This window comes from Falco cherrug, chromosome 9 (genome assembly GCF_023634085.1).
Source record: "Falco cherrug isolate bFalChe1 chromosome 9, bFalChe1.pri, whole genome shotgun sequence".
Lineage (NCBI taxonomy): Eukaryota > Metazoa > Chordata > Aves > Falconiformes > Falconidae > Falco > Falco cherrug.
The window spans coordinates 34,051,992-34,070,534 of NC_073705.1; the positions used below are offsets into that span (position 1 = coordinate 34,051,992).

General features: G+C 45.0%; 2 protein-coding genes across 9 annotated transcripts in view; one reads left to right on the plus strand and one right to left on the minus strand.

The window, feature by feature from the left end:
* The window catches only part of LOC129736772 (uncharacterized), a 127,117-nt gene that overhangs the window by 74,713 nt on the left and 33,861 nt on the right, over positions 1-18,543 (minus strand). The window lies entirely within an intron of this gene.
* MARCHF8 (membrane associated ring-CH-type finger 8) overlaps positions 13,475-18,543 on the plus strand; it is a 99,496-nt gene continuing 94,427 nt past the window's right edge. For 5 of the 8 annotated variants that reach the window (XM_055720173.1, XM_055720168.1, XM_055720174.1 and 2 more), the window contains exon 1: positions 13,620-13,776. The gene's annotated coding sequence lies outside the window, so the exon portion shown is untranslated. The other 3 variants (XM_055720171.1, XM_055720170.1, XM_014285843.3) reach the window with 3 other exon arrangements.

Consider the following 18,543-nt stretch of genomic DNA (forward strand, 5'->3'; position numbering starts at 1 on the left):
ATTTTTATTATACCTCATTTTGATTACACTTAATACAGACATTTTTTGTGCAGAACTCTGATTTTGTTCTTATCTCCCATACTCTGTTACAGGCACTCTTATTTTCAACCAGTAGTACAGCCCTAAGAGCACTTAAATTTGAAATTAACTCTTGTAGTTGCTAATTTGTATGCTATTGGGTTTTACCAAATCCTGTGTTAGACTGTGCTGTGGATTAATTACTGTTTACTGTGTAAACTTATCTGAATGGTTTGGGTTTCTGAATATTAGTGCACTGTGGTGCTATGCATCTGCTGTAGAAAAATGTTTAGCTTTTGTGTATTTGTTCATGTAATTAGATTGTATCGTAAATCATTTGCATAACAGAAGTTTAACAGTTACTTCGGTGTGTGCTTCTTTGCCTTCCTGTCAAGCATTTTTTGCATGCTTCATTTATGCCTGAGGACCTGTGAGGCATAACCAGGCTGGTCTTGTGTCATTGGTAAGCATCGCTGAGGCATCAGAAGTGGGTTTGGATCTTGAACAAGTATCCTTTCTCTGAAAGGTGATAAAAATCTGTCTGCTTGCAATTCTCATCTCTATATTCAGTTTGCAGTCCCCTGCAATGTAATTGCACTGGTGCCTTGTGTTAACAGTCTTCAGTTGTAGATGAGGCTAGAATTGTTAATGCTTTATGTTACAGAAATTAAGTATTTCTAGCTTTTTTTTTACATGTTGTGAATCGGACGCTTCTGTTTCTTTTCAAGTGCTTCCAGATTTTGTAATGGGACACCATCTTCTGGGTGTAAATTGTGAGTTTGGAGTTGCTTGTGTGTGTAAGGAGTTGTTTCCACCTGTGGCTTTTGTGTTGGGTCACAACATTTTTCCATTTTTTATGTAAATTGGGTATCTGTGTTAGCACTGAGCCACAGTTGCTCATGTGAGGACAACTAAGAAAGCCATGTGAAGCTATGGGACAGTTGTGTGAGCCTGTGCTGCTTCTGATTATTGTAGTTCTTGCCCTGATTTTAGTTTGGGGCAGTTTTTAATGGTTGGGGTGCTGAGTGGAAAACAATGAAAAAAGGTGATTTCCTTTCTGTAGTTCTTGTCCTGGTTAAAGATTATTGTCTAAAAATATCAGAAGTTGTGCTTAATGGAAAGATGAACTTTGTTTCTTGTGAGGCAGGTCTGTTTAGAGCCATTGGGATGTTGTGGGCAGTAGTTCTTTGCTTTTAATATGTAGAACTGTAATTACTCACTTTCTCAGCAGAAGCTTGCCAAAGTGGCCTGTTCTCTTTAGCTGGTTTCAATTCCTAGTTTAAGTTTTATGTTTCTAAGTTTACTTATATGTACCATTGAATGTTACAAGCATATCTGTGCACAGGTGAAGGGACGTTTCTTTTCACAGTGTTAGTTTTTATTCTCCTTTTCCCTACACATACTGAGCAAATACACAAATCAAAGGTTTTGCAAGCAAAAATTTTAACTAATCACAAATCTTTTTCTACACTTTTTGCCAGAAAAGAGCAATTGCTTAAAAAGATGAGGGTTGCACTTCAAATATGAGTGTTACATGAAGGCCATGAGATGTCAGTGGCGACCCCAGTCTGAGAGCACATTTGGGAGAAACCAATCAAACATAAAAACTGGTAACAGAACTGTGGTTTTCTAATGATGCTTAAGCAGTTGCTGGGTTTGACCTATTTTACATTCCCAACCTGTCTTTATTTCCTGATTAGTGAAACGTGTATTCCTTTAATCAGGTAGCCTTCTTGAGCGAAGTATTTCAGCAAGCTGGTCTTTTTTCTTCCCCCATTGACTTTGTTTACAGTAGGATGGATGTTTGCCTTATTTTTCCTCTTGAGGTAAATCCACCACTCCTTTTTTATTAGAATTTACAGCCATAGCTTTTAAGAGAGGGGTCCTCTACTTTAGCTCTTGGGACCTCCTGAGATCCTATAGGATTTTTCCTGATGAATCCTTCCATCTGGTAAGAATTTCATTAAGACAGTTGTGTGGTTAAAGAACAAGTTGTACTTGAAAGTCTTTCCAGTCTTTCAAGAATGATGTGCCAGATTTTCTTTATGTTTCTCTCTCAAAAGATGAAACCACATCATCCAAACCATGTGGATTGACTCCTTGAGCCAAGTTCTTTCCTGCAGCTAATTCCATGAATAAAAACCCAATTGTTACCACTTTCTATTGGGACCACTAGCTACGTCTTATTAGAAAGACTGAAAAGCACCTGTGTCAAATGCATCGAAAGGAATACACTGTTTAATGCAGAATCCAATGTGCATCTTGCTTTACAGATTTGTGAATCTCTGTAGCTTAGTTTCTGCTGATTCCAGCCATTCCTTCTCCCTACAACTGTCTCTGGCTGAGAGACTTTGCATTTTCAGCTCTTTTGTGTGTCAGTCTTGGTCTCCATCTTTTTTATCAGTGAGTCCATGAATGAGCTGGTATGTTTGGGCTTCCTGTCAATGCAATCATGTAATTTTTTGCTCTATGTTCTTTTATGGCCATTATGCGCCTTTTTCTTGGAAAGTATTTTAGCTCAGGTCATTGTTTTGCCTTTCCCATTAACAGTTCTTTAGAAAAAAGGGAAAAGAAATAAAATCCTTGCATATAAGCAGCAATTTAATAGCATACCTACAGAAGTTTGCATAAAAGAGGAAGACAGCTATTTCCTTGCTTACTGTAAGTCTTCAGTACAGTTTGTTGGTACTTTGGCTAATGTGAAGCAGTTTCTGCTGGCGATGTTCAATGTAAGAGGTTTAGTTTGTTTTTAAGTATCTTACTGGAATTAGGCTTGCCTAGTAATTAGATCTTTTTGAGAAAGTATTATAAACATCAGTCTGCAAAAGAGCTGCATCTGGAAGTGTGGTCCGCTGGTTTGTGCCTTAACTTTTTTGCGGCAGAGGGCTTGTTGAGGCGTTAGCTTTCCGTGTGAAGCTGCAGAGAAGAGACACCAGGGGGCAGCGGAGGCGTTTCGGAACGGGAAGTTTTGGGTTTGCCCAATAACAAGATTTGGCAAGAAAACCATGGATAAGGAAAACTGATTATTTCTTTATGACCTTTATTCAGCCGGCTCTGAACAGATCAGAGGAGGTCAGCAGCAGGGTACGATCCATACCTTTTCCTAATTCCAAAGGTTTTTTTGAGAAACTTTTGAAAAGAATGGAAGAGTGCCTCAAAAATGTACAATTCCATGCTGGTTTTTATGATGCAAGCTGAGGTAATCTGAATGAATTTCAGAACAGAAAGCCGCCCTCTGCGGATCCCCACTAACCCTGCAAATATGAATTTCAGAGATGTCTGCTGGCTAAGTTATGCTGGATTCTACATATGCAGTAAAAATATTACCTGTCCCCATAATTTCATACTGGAGAATGACAAACACTGTTTCTTTTTCTTACAAGTACAGGGTGAGGGTATGAAAAAATAAACTCAGTGATGTGTGAGGAGTGTACACCAGTAACTCCTCAAACAAATTGACCATTCCTTACTACTTGTAATTTCTGGCCTTGCAATTCAAGAAGCTTTACAGGTCTTCAGCAACAGAAATTTATTCCGAAACCACACATTAAGGCTGCTTTCAGTCCTTTCTAATCCAGTCTTCAGTAGGACTGATTACTATATATCATATATGTATGTAGTGTGTGTGTGTGTGTGTATGTAGTTATGTAAGGGTTATGTATTCTAATCACATCTGGATGGTGAATTATTGCTGAAATTAGGTGTTATGTCTAGCATCAGAAATTCAAAACAATACCTAATAACGAAAATTATTTACATGGTATGTAAGAGGGTTAATGAGTTGGAAGTAAAAACACTAAAGTTTTCTAAAAGGAAAAATCAGGAATTTTGAAACACCCTCTCCTCTTTCTCAGCGGTGTGGTGGGTTTTTTTAACAAATTAACATTTTTTTTTCAAAATACGAACATTTACATTTTTTCTCTCCCTTCTATCCATAAACTTAATGTGCAGACAGTCTTTTTATTTCACATGAACTGATGTTTTAACAGTAGGCTTGGATTTATTTTGCATTAATCTAATTTGTCCTTAATACCAGGTGCTGGAACTGTTGCCCCGTAAATGGGCCGTATTTGGGTTATGGTAGTGGTTTGCTAAAAACCTGCACTGGCTGGTGCAAAGTTACAACACAAAGGATGTATAATGAAATATCTTTGGGTTTAAACATGGTCTTGAGACTGAGAGTTGAGTGACAAGATGTTCTTCTTATCGTTCTCTGTCTTGCCAGTAATTATAGGTAGTTTGCTTTAGGGGTCATCAAAGTAGATTTAATTATCCTGAGGTCCATCCAGTCCAGCATGTGTCTCTGAGAAGAGGGAGGTAACAGACAGTTCAGAAGAAGATGCAAGAATTCCTCTGTAGCGGAATGTGCAGGAACCTGTTTTCAACACTGGATCGTACCTCCTGTGCTAATGACTGGTCTGAAGAAGAACTTCCTGTCTCAGTGTAGAGTATTAATTTGGAGGTCCATAAAGGTCTGAGACTATTTTTGAGTCTTGATAAAAGTCACAGTATCGCTTATTTCTATTTGTGTAATGTGAAAAGCATTTTCTTTCACTGTAGTTTTGAATTTCCTACCATTTTGTCATTGAAGTTAATTTGGTCTAGTGTTACGAGAAAGGGCCGATAGCGTCTTCTGAGTATTCAGTATGTTCTGTGTTTATATCACTTCTCCTCTCACTCATCTTTTTTATGGTAGCAATTCACTGTCTTTGCTATTCCAGAGCCTTAATTATGCTTGCTGTCCTCTGAATGTCCTCTAATTGTGCAGTATACTTTCAGAGATCCTTCTGTCTGCTTCAATCCCCTGGTTCCCATTTTCCTGTCTTGTATATTTAGCTTTAAGCTGCTAAGGTATTGTTAAAATGCAAGCTTCTAAAATACCTCGTAAAATCTGTCCAGGGCTCTTCCAAGGGAGGTCCCATAGAAATGCTTAGTATTATTAATCTGTCTGTACTCTGGGCAGGATATAAATAGTTAGAGTACGAGGAGAAAATGTAGGAAAGCTCTGTAAGGGGAACATCTAGCAGAGTTCAGCACAATAGCTATGTTTATGAGAAAGATGACATCTGGGTATTGCTACACCGAAATAGGCTGCCTATTTTTACACCTTTACCACTTCTGTGTGTTGCATGCATGCAAATATTTATTGCAGTGGGGGCAGCCAAAGCTGAAATACCGGCTGCTAAGAGATGAGCTCAAAAAATGTCCTCCTTCCTCTGCATATATGGGTTTCAGGGGCGTAAGTTAATACAATTTTCTGTACACTCCTCAGTGGTCTAAGTAACAAACCTGGAAGTACAGCACACCAGTGAAGTCCTTTTTCCAAGCTCTGATCAGCAGAGGAGGAAACTGTTTTGTGGTTTTTTTTCTTTTTGCAAAGTAGGAGAAAATGGTGAGCTGTAGTCCCAGCTGCAGTACCACCTGACCTCTGTAGATGTATCGCTTGTTGCTGAGCTTCACTTTTTTTCTAGAAGTGCATATCCTGTCTTGAATGAACGCATACATTTACTGGGCTACAAAGAAGGGACTAAGGTGTAGGCTTCTCCTTTATCTGGATACTAAATGACTTGCAGTGCTGTAAGCCTTGATCCAGTGTGACACCTTAACGTTGTTGATTGGATTTCCCTAGAGCTATTTCACCCATACCTAGACAACTAGTTTTATCTAGAGAAATTATCCTAAAACATCAGTTTGCTGCATTTGCTAACCTCTTCCTTAGTTTTGAGGCTCAGTAATGAGAAAATCCCTATTAACACTTCTGCAGGGGATAGCATTTATGAGGCCTGAGTTAGGCTTTATGACTCTAAAGGCTTATCTGCTCTGAGACAGATTCAAAGCTGTATCCAATCTTGTCAGTCTTCAAAGGCACCCTCACATGCCTGTGAAGAGTTCCTGAAGTCTGCTGGGGTGGGCAGTCATATGCCTGTTTGTCACGCGCCATGCCAGATTAAAACTGCTGCATGTAGGGCAGTCATTGTCTCCTAAATCTACAATATGCAAGGATCTTACATCACTGTATGGGGAGAAAGGTTACAATTGTGTTTGCAGGCAGGAATGCTTTTTTTCCTCTTGTTGCTTTCCAAGTGAGAGACTAATGGCTGATGCCACTCTGTCTCGGAGATGGGGTTCAAATGATCTCATTCTAGTGATTTTCGAAGGCCAGGTTTTAGTAAAGTGTATTTACTGCACTGCTAATTTATATCCTGTGTCTGAGACTGAAGCAAGGTCAATAAATTTGAGACACTTCAGAAATACACTTGTTAAGATGTTTGCAAAACACCTACTTGGAGCTCTGGTGGTGTTTCCATTAAAGGTGATATAAGCTGTGAAATCTGATGCTTTTCTGGTAAAAGCTCTTCCTTAGACTTTGAACAGTGCATTCTGCTGGGTCACAAAAATTATCTGAGAAAGAAAAATGGCTTATTTCACAGTGACTGCAGCTCTTTAGATATGTTGCATGTATATATTTGAAGGTTAGCCTCACTGCAGACTTACTTCTTTCTCTCCTAATCAGAAAGGATCAATGCTTTAACACTATACGGTGCTTGGTCAGTGTTACAACATCTTTCAGGTGCCTGCCTTGCAATTCTCATGCATCATTTAATTTCTTCTTTCACTGTTCTTAGCTGTTGCCATTTACTGTAGCGTAATACAGTTTTCAGACAGTGAGCATCTTTCAGTCATCACACCTAAGCATTGCTGGTTATAACATTGATGTTCTGAGCTGGGGAAGAAAGGGAGTGGTAGTTGCTCCTTTCCTGTTCCTGAGGGAATCAGGAAAGCGCTTAACTTTCTGTATTCTTGATACAACCTCAGCAAATAATTTGCCTCCTAAAACTGGCACCAAAAAATGCATCTGGTTTTCTTGATGTTTTAAGGGAGAGAATGGCAAAAAATGTTCCCACCTGTCCTGTGGAGCAGACTTAAAAACGGTGCTGTGTGAAGCACATTGGTAACAGGTTTTAAGGAATTCCAAATCATACAGAGGTAAGTTGTTTTCTTTCCTTTTCCTTTCGGAACCTGAAATCATCTTTGTATGAATGAAAAAGAGTCAGGAAGGACATAAACTTTATTTGTATTTCCTTCCATCTTTCTACTTGAATTCACATCAGTTCCTTTCACCTTCCCCTAACTCTCGTCTTTTCCTGCTCTTACCAGAATCTATTTTATTCACCTAGCACAGACAGAAAATAGCAGAGCAAAAGTGAACCCTGGGCTCACCCCCAGTAAAACTAGGGGTCATCAGAGAACTTTTGGAGAAATTCCCCTCATCTCTTCCAGTAGTGTTGCATAGAAGAGAGTGAACAAATGGGGCAACACACAACGCAGGATATGCAGCTGGAAGGAAGTAAAGGAATTGAGCTGACCTGGAAAAAAACTAGCAAAGAAAAAGCCTTAGGAGCACATCCTGTCCTGTCTGTATTCATGTCACGTTTGCACGTGTGAGCACATATGCGTATGTCTGGATTTAAAGCTTCCTAGTCATCAGGCTTAGTAGTTGTTCTAGTAGTTGTTACCAGTCTAATAGATGTGTTTCTCTACAATTTAAATTGATAGCCACAGATTGACATACATGCATGTGAAATGAGTGAGCGTATATATACTTCAGTGAATGAAGGTGCGTACACCTGCCTACTCTTTGCAAGGGGTCTTTTGGGGATGTGGATTTTTGGGATTTACAGTTCTCCATCAGCCCTTCCCATAAGTGTGATCCCCTGCAAGACCTCTGGGGATGCTTCCAGCCATAAGTCCATAATAGCTGTTCTGGTTAGAGTGATACATAATACTGCATGGTTTTGTGCAAAAAGCTGCAAGGAAGTGTTGCAGTTTCTGAAGATGGTAACATAGGAGACTGGTATAGATCATTAAATATATGGTAGTAGTAGTGTTAATTTATATTTGGAAAGAGATTTTTCCCCCCCAAAAAAATCTAAATTAACTTTGGAGACCCAAACCACAGTGGAATTCTAAAGTAATCCCCTGAAGTATTGTGGAGTTGCTATGGAAACATGCAGGTGCTCAGACTGTTACTGTAGAATAAAAAGATCATTTATAATTATCTGGGGGGAAAATTAATTATTCTTTTCCACATAGCTACTGTATATATTGTTGTAATTAAAGACAAAAAAGAGGGCACAGTTGTACAGCAGTTTTTACTGTTCAGGGTTTCTGCCCCACAGTGCTGTTCAAGTCTTCCTGCTAAAAGGAGTAAAAGTATTTCTGAAAAATCATAGTCTTAATAACCGTATGCTAGATCTGTGCTGCTTTTAGAGAGATTTGGAGTCTCCTGGGCACAGAGGTACTTCTATCGTGACTTTAAACAAATTAAATTTGTTGATGACAAGTATTTTCAAAAGCCATAGGTATGCTCACAGTCCAGATCCTGTGTGCAAGGCATTGGGGCAGCTCTTCTGCAGACCCGTCAGTATCTTCAGCTAAGCATGGTATGCATTTCTAGGCACATATTCCCCAACTACAGTTTTCTTTTAACTTTGAGCCAGAGGTATCCAGTTAGTAAAGTGGAGATGTTCTGTTCCCATAATTTCTTTAAAACCTCTCATCTCCTACTTGGATTGTGAAAAGCAACACTAGCTAGAAGAATTCTAAGATTTCCATTTGACTAATTGCCTTCAGCTTCAGTTTATTCTTCCTTCCCTACTTTTTAAACTAGCTGTAAATTTGGTGGTGGGAACATTTGCAAAGGCTTAGGTTTGCATTTTCTACTGGTGGGCTGTGAGGCATGCAGGGAGGATGTTCCACAGTAGTGCTTGCTCTAGAGCATTGAGGCTTTAGTCCTAGCTCTGCAGTGTTGCGTTCAGGAGGTTGTTGCTGAGACTTCCCAGGAAAGAACAGCAACACGTGTTAACATACTAGACCAGCTTTCTGGGGAAATGTAGACACTAGGGAGTATAAATTGCAAAACACAGGGAGACTTTGATCTGCAAAGGAGTTCAGGCACTTTGCTCCCCTTGAGAATCAAGGGTGGTGTACTGGAAGCTTATTGCGGCTGCCTTCATTTGAGGCCTAATCATTAGTTACTCTAGTTTCCCTGGAAAATCTGCCCTCTGTGACTGTATTTCTGTATAATTTCTACTTCTGTTCCAGTTGCATCTACAGATCCCTTTTCTAGTCTGGCATACAGTACCGGGTGGTGAGCTACACTGTTCCTGAAAAGCCTGAAAAATAATTTTAAAAAGTCACCACAAAATGGACTGCGAATATGAAGAAAGAAAACAGCCTCCTCTGAGACATCCCCGTGGCCTCTAGGTAAGCCAGCAGTGCAGCTTAGGATGGAAACTGGTTGTTTTTACAAGCCAGCATTATGATACACTGTGTATCAAGAAGACATGATTCTCCTCTACATATGCATGTTACCATACCCTATCTTGTGAAAGGGTATGATCTAAGTATCAGGTTTTTTAACTGCAGTCTACATAGGAGTGAAGAGGAGCTGCAGACACACCCTCCTCTTCCCAGGAAGACACACTGTACTCTGTGGTTGGTGGTCACCCGCTTTCACTACATGGGTGTGCTGGGTCCTAACTCTGAAATGCAACGACAGGATTTCAGCCCAGCCTCTCTGTGCTCTGAAATCTATTGTAATGTGTCATTTTTCTGTAGTGTGTGGTTGCACTCTGCATTAAGAGGGGTTACCTTACTGATTGTATGCTTTTCTCACTGTTCTCTAAGGGTCTATGTAATCTTTCTGGAGTCCTGTAAATTATTGACATGAAAAGTACAGGCACAGGAGATGAAAAACTTTGACTAGGTTTAGTGAATGAACTTGCATGTCAAGTCAGGAGCTTGCCTTGTTTTCTGTTTTTCCTCTTAATGTTGTCTGCTTTCTTGTCTGCACTGCACTGACGGAAACAGTTCAGCAAGGCTGCATGTCTTCCTGTTCTTTTTTACTTATTCCCAAGTGGGATAGGTACCATGTCTGGAGAGAGGAAATGTCTCCCTTGGCACCTTCCCATAAAACTGTCACTTTGCTTTTTTCCCTGTATAATTCACCTTGATAGTATAGTTCACCTAGTCCAGCATATCTACTTGCAAAATAAAGTGTAAAATAGTAACAGAGATTATGGCACGCAGATATAGCTATGGGCAAACTTCATTAGCGTCCTTCTAGTACTCAGACCTTTTAGTTTACATCATACTGACTCCACTAAGCCAGTGATGTTCAGAAATATCAGTTCTGATGTAACGGCGGTCATGAGAAGGGCCCAGAGAACATGTTAGAGCAGTGTCTTTGCCAAGGAAATCAGAAGCTGTTCCAGCATAAAGGTACTCGTATGCCATGACTGAAGCAAATGGCTGCTGAGGATCGAAAGGGCATTTCAACCTGCTAGACTCCCAAGTTTTGACCATACTCCCAGAATACAGTTTCATCTCTGAGTTCCAAGTTCAGTGCATCCACAGAGAGGGTGCAATGCTCCTGTGCCACAGACATAAGCAGGGGGTTGGTTATAGGGCTGAGGAACCCTGAAAAAAGTGGTACATTATGGGTATCTTTCCCAGCTAATTTGCATAATCCTACCTTTTCTTTTGCTGCAGGCCAGTAAATCTTTTTTAGGTTTTTGTTTACATCAACCAAGTTGAGAAGGAAGGTGTGGTCTTTGGCCCCGATTTGGCCAGCGCCTCTCCTCATCTAGCAGCAGTGTTCAAAACTCAAGCCCCTCTGTTGAGCCTAGCAATGGGATGTAGCTGTTTTAGAGGAGCAGGTCTTTATAGGGAAGCTTAAGTCTTGGGATATTTTGTTTTGACATTCCAGTTACGGGAAATAACAGCACTGCTGAAATTAACAGGCTGCACACATGGTACCTAGGAAGATCTCATTCTGGTCTCCTCTGTATCTGTAGCTATCACAAGATTATAAGAGTTCTCAGCTCTCAGAGAAGTAAGGAGGGGGATCTGCAGAACCGCTACCTTGGCCTTCCAGAGGGCCAGCTTTGGCCTGCTTAAGAGCCTGGTTGACAGAGTTCCTTGGGAGATAGTTCTGAAGGGCCAAGGGGCCCAGGCAGGCTGGGCATTCTTCAAGAGGGAAGTCTTAAAGGCGCAGGAGCAGGCTGTCCCCATGTGCCCAAAGACACTGCCGGCTGGCCTGGCTGGACAGGGCTTTGGCTGGAACTCAGGGAGAAAGGAGAGTCTGCCACCTTTGGAGGAAGGGGCAGGCCCCTCTGGAGGACTCTAAGGATGTTGTGAGGTTATGCAGGGCGCAGATCAGAGAGGCGAAAGCCCAGCTAGAGCTCAGGCCGGCTGCTTTGGATGCAGCAGGGAACACTGCCACAAAAGACGAGGAAAAGGCTGAGGTACTTCACGCTTTCTGTGCCTCAGTCCTCAATAGTAAGACCAGCTTCCCTCTGGGAACTCAGCCTCCTGAGCTGGAAGATGGGGATGAGGAGGAGCACAATGAAGTCCCCACAGTCCAGGAGGAAACGGTCAGTGACCTGCTGCTCCACTTACATGGGCACAAGTGTAGGGGGCCAGACGGGATCTGCCCAAGGACACTGAGGGAGCTGGCAGAGGAGCTCACCAAGCCGCTCTCCATTTATCAACAGTCCTGGCTAACTGGGGAGGTCCCGCAAGACTGGACATTAGCCAATGTGACACCCATCTACAGAAAGGGCAGGAAAGAGGATCTGGGGAACTACAGGCCTGTCAGCCTGACCTCGGTGCTAGGGAAGGTGATGGAGCAGATTGTTCTGAGCATCATCACGTGGCACGTGCAGGACAACTGAGGGATCAGGCCCAGCCAGGATGGGTTTGTGAAAGGCAGGTCCTGCTTGACGAACCTGATCTCCTTCTACAACACGATGACCTGCCTAGGGGATGAGGGAAAGGCTGTGGATGTTGTCTACCGGGACCTTAGTAAAGCCTTTGACACCATCTCCCACAGCATTCTCCTGGAGAAACTGGCTGCTCATGGCTTGGACAGGTGTGCTCTGTGCTGGGTAAAAAGCTGGCTGGACAGCTGAGCCCAAAGAGTGATAGTAGATGGAGTTATGTCCAGCTAGTGATCAGTCACTAGTGGTGTTCCCCAGGGCTCAGTACTGGGGCCAGTTCTGTTTAATACCTTTATCAATGATCTGGATGAGGAGATTGAGTGTCCCCTGAGTAAGTTTGCAGATGACACCAAGCTGGACAGGAGTGTTGATGTGCTGGAGGGCAGGCAGGCTCTGCAGAGGGGTCTGGACAGGCTGGGCCGATGGGCCCAGGCCAGCTGTATGAGGTTCAACCAGCTCAGTGCCGGGTCCTGCCCGTGGGTCACAGCAACCCCACACAGCCCCACAGGCTGGGGCAGAGCGGCTGGGAAGCTGCCTGGCGGGGAAGGCCCTGGGGGTGCTGGCTGACGGCCGGCTGGGCATGGGCCAGCAGTGTGCCCAGGTGGCCAAGGAGGCCAAGGGTATCCTGGCTTGCATCCAAAACAGTGTGGCCAGCAGGACCAGGGCAGTGACTGTCCCCCTGTACCCGGCACTGGTGAGGCCGCACCTCGAATACTGTGTTCAGGTTTGGGCCCCTCACTGCAAAGAGGGCTGTTGAGGTCCTGGAGTGTGTCCAGAGAAGGGCAACAAAGCTGGGGAAGGGTCTGGAGCACAAGTCTGATGAGGAGCAGCTGAGGGACCTGGGGGTGAAGAGGAAGAGACTCAGGGGGTGTCTTGTTGCTCTCTACAGCTGCCTGAAAGGAGGCTGTAGGCAGGTGGGGGTCGGTCTCTTGTCTGATAACAAGGGACAGACAGGAGGAAATGGCCTCAAGTTGTGCCAGGGGAGGTTTAGATTGGATATTAGGAAAACTTTTGTCACTGAAAGGGGGTGGTGAAGCATTGGACCAGGCTGCCCAGGGATGTGGTGGAATCACCATCCTTGGAGGTGTTTAAAGAATGGCTAGGTGCAGTGGTTAGGGACATGGCTTAGTGATGGCCTTGGCAGTCCTGGGTGAACAGTTAGACTTGATGGTCTTGGAAGCCTTTTTCCATCCTAATTGATTCTATGATTCTGTGGTCTTCTGCTGATAAACCAATACAGGCAGGTGAATCACTAATAAAAAACACTTTATGAGAGTGGCTGTGAGCCATCTTCAGGCTTACAGCATACATACATTTTAAGAAAGTTAAATGGCACCTTATGAAGTTAGTTTAGCCATTTTCTTCTAATTCTTGTAAAGGGCAAGCCGTTTTCCCCTCGGAAATGGCATTAGCGTCACTGTTCACGGCAGGACTGTAAGGTGTGTATGGGCGAGAGCAGAACTCGGGACAGCTGGAGGGCACCCGCTTCGCTGGGGGTTTTCTCCTTGCGGCTCCCGGTAAGCGGCCGGCCCTGCCTGCCCCCGCCTGCATCGTGCCCGGCCCCGCGCTTCGGGGGGAAGGTGCCCGGCGGCGCGGGCGGAGGGGCGGCTGCGGCTGCGCGCCCGCCCGCCGGCCAAGCTGGGCCCGGAGGGGGCCGGGCCGGGCCCTGCCCACCGGAGCACTCCCCGCCGGAGGGAGCCGCGTCCCCGGCGCCGCGCCTCGCTTCCCCGTCCTCCTCCGGGCCATGGCGGCGGGGGCGGGCCGGGGCGGGGCGGCGCGCTGACAGGCAGCCCGGCCGGCCGGGGAGCCGAGGTAAACAGGAGCCGGGCGAGAGAGCCGGGGGTGTCCCGGCGCGGCAGGAGCTTCCCGGTCCCCGGCGCCACGGCGCGCCGCCTCCCGGCCCCGGGCATGGGCAGCAGCAGCCGCCGCAGCCGGAGGAGGAGCCGCCGGCCCGGGCCCTGCGCGGGGCACCAAGGTAGGGTGGGCCGCCGCCGCTTCCTCCGGCGAGGGGAGGCCGGGGCCGCCGCCGCGGGGAGCGGGGCCGTGCGGCGGGGGTGGCCCGGGCGGGGTGCCCGCGGTGCCGCTCGGTGCCTGCGGCCGCCGCTCGTCCCGCCCCCGCGACACCACCTGGCCCCGGGAGGCTGGCGGCGGGCCCGCCCGCCCGCAGGTGAGGCGCCGCCGGGAGCCGCGCCGGCAGCAACAGGCGGCTGCGCGGGGGCGGCCCGGCCCGGCCCGTGGCTGCCCCGTGGGACCGGCTGCAGCGGCGTGACGCGTCGGCCGGGGCCGGAGGGAGCGCGGTCGCCGGCCCGCGGGGCGGGGGCGGCCGGGGCGGAGCCGCTGCTCGGAGAGCCGGGGAAACGGCACCTAATGCGCTGTAAGCGGCTTTCCCACCTCCGCCGGCTTTGTCTGCTCAGCCTCAGCCCGTCCGTGTGCGCCTGGCGCCGGGAGCGGGCCGGCTGCGGGGGTGGCGCGGGGTCTCCGCTGCGGAGGAGCACCCGCATTTGCGTTCGCTTTGCGATGTGGAGTGGAGACACGCCAGGGATAAAACTGCTAACCAGAGTGTGCTGGTAGCAGCGTGTTCATAACAAACTGTGAAGTTTCACGGCAGGCTGGAAAATAGTCGGAATTCCTTTGTGCTTCCTGGAGCTAGTTGGCAGTGTAATGCTCGAGTTGTCCTGAGGTGTAATGCTTTTTTTCCTATTTTAGTATGCTGGAAGTGCAAACAAAGTTAGGATTTTAATATGCCAACGCAAAATCAGTTTGTTTCAGACTGCAGTGCAAGGGGACACACGGCTCAGGTGCTGCAGCTGGCAGAGGGCTTGGATGCTGGGCACAGCAGAGTTGTGAAATAACCCATCAGCATAAGCATGGAAGGGACCATTTAGGTAGAGCTTGAGTGAAGGTGGAAGGAGATTTTGGGAGGAAGATGGGTGTGTAAGAGGATTGCTGGTCTGACAGTAACACTAGCTGAAGCAGCGGCACTCTGTGAACTTTTGCTGCTGAAATAACTTACTTCCTCTGAAAACTTGTTGATTAGGGCTATCCCTGGATCAACTTCAGCATCATCTGACACTACTCCGGAAGTACTCTTGGAAAAATGCTTATATATCAAACCTAAGTTGTTTTCTTTGAAACCTATCAATGCTGATGAATTTCCACTCATGCAAAGTTCTGCTAAGTCTGCCTCTGGAGATGGAAACATCGAGGGTCCTGGCTCAAGGGTATGGCCCAGCACCCAGGATAATACCTGCTGAGGGGTGTTGACAGCTTCTCAGCTGTGGCCCAAACAGTTTTGGGTGCCAGACTGCCCTGAGCAAGGCCCTAGCTGCTCAGAGAAAGTGAGACATTCCCCAGAATTTGATTCTGTTACGGTTGGTGAAACCGATAGGACTTCAGTAGTCTGATCAACTGCTTCTGTGCTGGGGACTTCGCGTGACTTGGGTTACAGTCTGATGTGAAGTTAGAAAATTCACAATTCACTGAATATTTGTAGTTACGGTGTTGGGGTTTTTTTGTTGTTTTTTTAACACGGCTTTCACCTAGCCCTAGTCAGCAGTTTTGCTTGTAGAGGTAAACTAGTTGAAAAGCAGCTTTCTGGCCTGGGGTGTAGTATTGGAAGAGAGGCGGCAAGCCTTTTCATGACTCAGTGTAGGGATATGTGGCCAGAACTGGTGGAGTGTCCAGATGAGCCAGTTATGATTCCAGTGCTAGAAAATCCACCTGTTTCCTTGCTGCTTTTGCCCATTCTTAAGTGTTAACAAGGATGGATTAATTTAGCATGCCAGGTGAACTATGTGTTTTCACAATGAGATTTTAAAAAAAAAAAACAACACATAAAACTTCTGTTGTTTTAGGTCTAACCTTTTGGACCAGCAACTCTTCTATGTTCAAGGGTGAAAGGACTCAGTCTTCCCTGCTCCTGAGGCTGTCACACATACTTTGGATAACATACTGAAGTCTCTTCTCTGCCAGCCTAATTTCCTTATTGGTCTTCCAAACGCTGGTGTTAGTGAGGCAGGCAGATCATTGCAGGAGTGTGGCAGCTCGCAGTAGTAATGCCACTCAGGGAAGGAGCGGCAGATGGTTCTTGCAAGTCCTGAATTGATTCTGAAGCCTAAGAAAAATGAGTCTCCTGTTACGGGTCTTTCGTGCCATACATCTAGGAAGCAGTCAGCCCTAATGTGACTCATAGCCAACTTCAGAAATGGTGAAGACTGGAGTGAGCATGGCCGTTTGACAGGGAAAATGAAAACAGGAATGGATTGTCTTTTTTCTGTTGTTTGGGGGTGGGAGTTATTTGATTTTAGTTTGCTCTGGTCCTGCCCTTACTTCTACAGGATCAAGAGTTCCCTCATTTTTGGGGGAAGAAGGATCTAACTAGTGTTCTGTAAGAGGCTGTAGCTGGGCTGCTTTAAAAAATGAACAGACTTTGGAGGAAGGAGCTTGCAGGAGCCCTGGACATTGTTGTGCTTGGACTGTGTGTGCATGTGGCAGACAGTGAATACCAAAGCTGCAGAGGGCTATATGGAATGGAAAACTTCAAGTCTGGAAAAAAATTCTCTTTTAGGGCATAAGGTATTAGAGGGGAAATCTTCCTGGGGAACAAGCTGTCCAATTACTGCCTGCTCCATTTCTTCTTCTGGTGCATCTAGTGCTAGCTGCTGCAGGAACTGAGTGAGCCACGTTAACTGTATTAGTTCCCATAGTGAGGCAGAACCCGTGCAGGACTTAATGTGACTTCTGTTTTGCTGACTTGTGCATTGACTGCAAAGATTTGGTGAAAGCTTGCTGTGACATAGCAGAGTTGGTATTAAACTTGCTGGGTGGACTTTGTTGTGAAGCTTCACAGCTCCAGGTCCTCAAAACCCTCTTCACAAAGTTAGGGCCATTTTTACCAGTTCTGTTATCTGGCTTTTACTGAAAACACCACTTGTCCAAAGAACTCATCATTTCCAAAACAGAACCTTCCTCACTGCTTCCCACACTACTTTTGGGGGTCTTTGATAAAAGTACCTAATTCATGTGAAGCACTAAAACCCCAAATAGCAGATTATATTGTGCTTATTGATTCTGGGGTAGGTAAATGGACAAGAGCCCTTGAAAGCACAGTCTTTTCGCAATTAAAGATGTGCTTTAAGAGCTGCGTTATTCTTAAATGTAAATCATTGCCTGCGAGCCAGCCAGTTCACAAACAGCAAGAGATACCTCAACCATGAGCAGTTTCTAGTGCTTGCAATTTCTTTCCCCAGGGACTAGGGGGAAGGCTGGCCTTTATTATGTGCCCAGCTGGTTATCAGTTATGGGCCATTTTAGATCAAAGATATATGTAAATAACTGTTACTTCTCTATTTTTAAAAATTAAAACCTCTTTGGAGTTCACCTTTGATACCTGCCAGCAAGTAGGGGAGCTTGGTAGCACGGCTTTAGTTTAACCAGAGACCTGGCAGGATGTCATGGTTGATTGACCTTGACTGAAAACAGTGTTGGAAATTTTGATGCCAGGTATACATTGAATAAGTGGAAAATACTAAAAGATTCTAGAAATTGTGGCTGAAATTTTCCATAGTTTGATGAAATCAAGTCAACCAGTAGATGAGCACTTTATCACTGGAGACTCATTTAAGGATCCCAGTTGTAAACCTTGCAGAATATGTGGCCAGAATCAATATAGAATATAAATGTTGTATTCTTTGAGGGTAGGTAATTCCTGTTTATCAGTTAGGTATGTCTTGATATCTGCCCCTTAAAGTTTCTTTGTGTCCTTCGAAAGGCATCAGGAGGACAGAATACATGTCACCAGTCCAGTCTGCAGGTGAGGCTGGTCATGAACAACTGTGCCAGAGGTTCTCGGTGGAAAACTAGGTATTGGATTTAGAAATGTCATTTAACCAGTGACTGAAAACCAGTGAGGGCGAGTTTGCCCCCCAGTTTGGCCATGGCTTCAGTAAGATCATGTGTTTACACACCATCAAAGATAAAACATTCATTGCAAGGAATAAAATATTCCCTGTTGCTGTTCTTCCTTGAGCAAGTAGCTCAATTTCTGTTATGTCCTGGACATAGGACAAGAAACATTCCTCTTTGAATCAAAGAGGTCATTTGGATAAGACAGAGGAGAAGGAAAGAAAGATAGAAGGATCTAGGTTGACAAAAAACAAGAAAAAAAGAAAGAAAAGGGTTCAAGGTTACACACAAAGTTGTTAATTTTCAAAACAAGCCTACAAATCCTTTGTCCCTCCCTTCCTTTCAAATGTACTTTATTTTTAAAAAGCCTTTCAGTTCCTCTTTATTGTGTGTACTGAGCCTGCAAGGAAGAGTATCTGCAGAAAAAAACAACACTTGTTAATAAACAGATAGGCTTCCCCTGGGTCTGATCTGCTGATTCTAATAACCAGAATAATTTGTCACTCAGACTTACTGCTAATGACTCTTCACCATTGGTGATGCTTGAGGAGGGGGGACGTGCTTCTGCTCCTGTCACCAGAGTTGGGGTTTGAGTTCTGCTTTCTTATTACACAAGAATCTGTGTGGTGACAGCAGTGGGTGTCCGTGTATTGCCATGACTCCTAGCGCCAAAGGTTTCTGACTTCTAGACATGGCTTTTGGGTGAATTTTGCCTGTAGAGGATCATTTGAGTAGTATTAACTACCCACCTAAGCAACCGACTCGCTACGTACAGCCTGCCCTATAGCACTAATTAAATATCTGACTGAATACTTCCTCAATCTTGCCTCCATCAGTG